The 5,045-nt window shown below is 46.3% G+C and overlaps 1 pseudogene; it reads right to left on the reverse strand.

Annotated features, from left to right (window-relative positions):
* Positions 1 to 3,878: 3,878 nt before the first annotated feature.
* LOC148774656 (ribosomal protein eL22-like 1 pseudogene) lies at positions 3,879 to 4,252 on the reverse strand (annotated as a pseudogene).
* Positions 4,253 to 5,045: the final 793 nt, after the last annotated feature.

Consider the following 5,045-nt stretch of genomic DNA (forward strand, 5'->3'; position numbering starts at 1 on the left):
ATGTGGTATGCATACACGTATATGTATACAGTAGGCCTTTGTAGGTTATCCATTTAAAATTCAGCATAGGATGGTCAGTTAATTTAAATTTCAGATCAACAGTAAATAAATGTTTTTGGTAGAAGTATGCCCCATGGAATATTTGAGATGTACTTACTCTAAAAAATGTATTTATTGTTTTCCCAAAATCTAGATTAACTGGGGGTCTGTGTTTGATCCGGCCATGCTAGTCTTGATGGCTCCTTCCTACTGCCTCTGGGATGGTCCTGGAGCATCCCACTGACTGGGAGGGCAAAGTCCCAACTCTTAACCAAAACCGTTTTTAATTAAATACAAAGGCCCCATTTCACAATAACACAGAGACCACGATGACTGATGGCCTTTGGGAAGCTTCGGGGTGGCCTCCAGCACTCACTGATTGTTGTCAGCACTGCCTAAGAAAAAGGCACCCATGCAAACATGTGAGCATCCCTATTAGAGATGATGGAAGGGAAGCCTGGAGAGGCAGACCAAGTGGCCCAAGGCAGAGCAAGGCAAAAAGGCCTCTGGGCTTTTTGAAAAGTGCTCTGCTCACCCCATGCATCACTCGGAGCAGCCACTTGAGGAAGGGCGGAGGTGGGCACGGTGGTCAGGGCTGAGAGAGAGGGAAGGACCCAGGCTCACATTTCTGCCCGTGGCGGCTTCCTGCCTCCAGCCAGCCCACTTCTAAGTCCCCTGCCCGGTGCAAACCCCATGCAGTCCATAAACAACCTTCCTGGAGGACTTCCTGGAAGAATCTTCAGTTGCTGAAAATGACCCTGGGGGAGCTGAGTTCAGCTCCTGCTTCTCTGAACAGCACCCTGGGCAGACAGGTTGGGCTGCTCAGAGTAAAGGAGGTGATGACTCTCTCAGAGTGTGGGAAGTTCGGGTCCAGTACCCGGCACTGCACTGTGAGACCGACCGACAAACTCGAGGTGGGGTTGGGGTGAAAGTCTGACCCTGAGACATCGGGCTCAAGTTGGAGGAACTGGACTTGGGGAAGCAAAGGCTGGGGAGTTTCCACCCCTTCTTCACATGTTAACAACCTGAACTTGCACGAGGAGTCCTGAGGGTAGGAAGAGGACCCCGAGGTGGAGGATCCCAGGGGTAAAGCCCTCATTTGCCCAGAAGCAGGGTGAGTGGCTGATTCTGGTCTCTGTTCTGTGTGACCTTATTCGAGGTGCCTGCCCTCTCTGAACCTCAATGCCCCAATTAGAAAATTGCAAGGTGCCCTGGATTGTAGTCAAGTCTTTTTTTCAGTGCAGTCAAGGTGAGACTCATGGTCCATTAGCGGACTCCACAGCCAGCAAGCTGAGGTCAGAGGTCATGCTTGACTATGTTGGTGATTCCCCTCGCCCTCTATCTGGCTTCATCAAGACGTGTTAGTTGTTGGGGGATAAAAAGGAGAGAGACTCATTCATTCAAACCAGATGGGGCCGGTTAACAAAGCAATCAAGGCCTTGCTAAACCCCCTAGCCGGTGAGCCCAGCCTCTCCCTTGTCACCACAGGGTGTCCACTAGGCTGAACTTCACTCTTCCTCAAACGCGCCTGATCCCCTTGCCTGTAATTCTGTCAGTCATGTCCTACCTTGTATCTACTCATCCTTGAAGACTTACTTTAAATGGCTGTGCAGGGACTTCCCTGGCTGTCCAGTGGTTAAGGTTCCATCCTTCCACTGCAAGGGGGTGCAGGTTCAATCCCTGGTGGGGGAACTAGGATGCCCCGTGCCTTGCAGTGAGGCCAAAAAAAAAAAAAAAAGGAGCTGCTGTTCAGTTGCTAAGTTGTGTCCAACTCTAAATAACAACAGCAACAGAAAAGTTTGTGCAAAGCCTTCTGACGCCTCCCTGTGCTTGCCCTCCCTCAGCCCCTCCACAGGACTTCATTGCTTCCTGCCTGATGTCCCAAGGGAGGGATCAGGTCCATTGTACCGAACACTTGCTGTCCTGCTGGGCAGGGTGTCTGTCTACTCGCCTGCTCTGCACATGGGATGCTCAGGCTCCTTTCGGCCTCCCCGTCTCAGCTTGAATAAGCCATCGCGGTGTGCTTTCCCTGCTAGCCCATCTTCTGGAGTGTCTTTAGTGTTATTTGGTTCACGGGACATCATGATCTGTAACTGAAATAAAAACATGTTGCTGAGATCTTTGTTTTCCGTCCTCACTTCTGGAATACAATCCCAGTGCCTTTGTCTTGCTGGTATCTCCAGCACCTAGAATAGAGTCTGGAACACAACACACACTCGATGAAGATTTATTGAGTGAAAGCAGCGGGTGAATGAATGACTCTAAGGCCCTGGGAGAGCGCTGATTGCTTTGCTCAGCCAATCTCCATTCTCCTTCCCTCCAGAGGCCGCACTGTGAGTATCCTTTGGGGAACCTTCTCCTCTCTCTGTCTCTGCTGAGCCTGAGTAGGTCCAGCCTCTTCCCCAGTCGCAAAGCCAGGCCCGCCATCTAGGCTTGGCCCATCCGAGCATTCTTTCTCCCTGACCAGGAACGGGCACTGGGCCACACTGTTCCAGGGAGCCCCAATCCCGGGACACTTGCTGCCAACATGGTAGGATGTAAACTTGTTGCTGCCAGTGGGAAAGTCTGTCTGGGAATGATGCCCACACAGAAGGAAGCTGGTCCAAGAGATGGAGAGAGACAGGTTCCTGGCAGCATCGCCGGAGCACCTGGATCCAGATGCGCCTGAAGCCACCCCTAGACTTTCTAGTTACACGAGCCAGTAAGTTCTCATTTCTGCTTAAAGCGGATTTGAATTGTAATGCAGCATTACAACTGGAACAGCGCTCATTAATGCCAATTGGAAAAGTGTGTTAAATCATCTTTTCATTAACATCTAGCCTCCAACAGAGCCTGGCATGCAGTAGGCACTCCGATACATGTTTTGAGTGAATGGATGGCAGTGGGCACTTTAAGAGGATGAATAACGTCCCATTGACTGTAACATTTTCCCCTTTTCTATCCAGACAAATGTTCAATACACATTATGCATGCGGTGAATGTTGATTGATCCCAGTTGGATGTGATTCATCTCCTTTACTCTTCCTCCTCCTCTATTAACTTCCTGTTCATGGAGGCCCCTGCCTCTTTCTCCCACCCTCTTTATGGCTCCCGAGTCCCCATTTTATCATTCTTCTTTATGTTAATAATTACAGCAGTTTGCAATTTATCATTCAGAAGAGGTCCACGTCCCAAGTTTCAAAATAACCTGGGAAGAAAAGTGAACTCTAATAAATAAAATCAGAGGTATGGTGTACGCCCGGGCTGACCGAGTTACTCACCCACCATGTGGCTTACACAAGCTGTTCAGTTCCACGTGACTCTCCAGAGAGGGGAAGGAAGCAGAGGGCGTGGAAAAGCTCCCCTGATGTTGCCTCAGTCCTCCTTACCTTCAGAAGCAGGATACGGTATTTGGAAGCAGATACAATGACGAGCGTGCCTTTGTTTACCTTGGGTCCTGTCATTGGACCCAATGGCATTTGGAAGTTGACCAGTCATTAAAAAGAGAACTTGATATTAAAAACTTCAGCCACACACAAAAGTAGAGACAATCATATAATCATCCATCATACACTCATCCATCAGTCTCAATAAACTCACAATCTTCTTTCATCTCCATGCCCACCCACTCTCGATTACTTTGAGGCATATAATTTATATGCAATATTATAATATGCCATATTAAAGATATATTTATACACATGTAAATATATTGACTATTGCTAGATGATAAATGCTCTTTTTTTTTAACAGAGTAATATTTTTATTCATTAAAAATCTGATAAGAAGTTCCTCTTGTATGTTTTGTTTTATTAGCGAATAAAGCATCTCATTAGCATCCCTATATGGGATGGCTTCATCTAGTCCTCAGACTCAGATCCATCTTTATCTTTATTAATTTGTAAGTAATGAAGTTTGGAAGTCTCCTTGTCAGATGCGGCCACACCATACCAATCACAAAAGTTGTTCTTTTCATGGAATTTACTTCTTGGTCAAGTATTTCAGATGCCTTTCAGAGAACTGTTTATCAGAAACAGCTGTGATTTTACTCTTGACGTGTTGAAATGTGGACAGCGTTGCCAGGATTCCCAGTTTTTCCATTCATTGTAAGTTTCTCCTGTAGAAACTGTTCAAAATTTCCAGAATCAGAAATTCCATCTTCTACTGGATGAGTAAGGTCTAAATTGAACTTCCAGGTTGACTTCTTAAGCTTCTTGTCTTTCTTTGGTGCCATCTTGAAGGCCAGTTGTGCGATTAGAGAATGGCCCTTACTTGCTGTTGCTGCAAATTCTTCTGCCAGCATATGAAGACACCTAAAACCCAGGCTGACCCTCTTGAAAGTGACAGGCCTCCTAGAGAGAGAGAGAGGCAGAGGCATAGTTGAGTGCATACCTATGAGTGATCTGATTACACTGGGCAGGATAGGTCTGAGCCATTCCAGATGATACCTGCCCAAATTGGTGACTCACAGAATCACGAGCATACACAACGGCTGTTGATTCAAGTCACTACATTTTGGAGTGCTTTGTTACTCACCAATAGCTAATTGGTGTATACCCCAAAGTGAGTGTTAATTCCTTAATTTCATGAAACATCTAATTAGTATCAAAATTTTGTTGATTATCTCATAAATGTTTTTTCTACACTTTGCTTGTTTTTATCAGGTTCCACTAAGGTGTGTGTATTTCGATTGATGAATAAGTCTTTTATGTATCCTTTAATCTAGAGTTTCCATTTCCAATCTTTTTTTTTTTTTCCTGGAATTTATTTTTCAAAGACAGTGTGTCCTTTATCCTGTAGACTTTTCCATAATCTGATTTTGCTGAATGCTATGGTGCCTTTGGGGGCTTCCCTGGTGGCTCAGATGGTAAAGAATCTGCCTGCAATGCAGGAGACCTGGGTTCAATCCCTCAGTTGGAAAGATCCAGAGAAGGGAATAGCTACCCACACTAGCATTCTTGCCTGGAGAAGAGGAGCCTGGTGGGCTACATACAGTCCATGGGGTCTCAAAGAGTCAGACATGACTG

The sequence above is a fragment of the Moschus berezovskii genome, chromosome 20, assembly GCF_049115385.1.
Source record: "Moschus berezovskii isolate FMDL1 chromosome 20, NW_MosBer_1.0, whole genome shotgun sequence".
Classification (NCBI taxonomy): Eukaryota; Metazoa; Chordata; class Mammalia; order Artiodactyla; family Moschidae; genus Moschus; species Moschus berezovskii.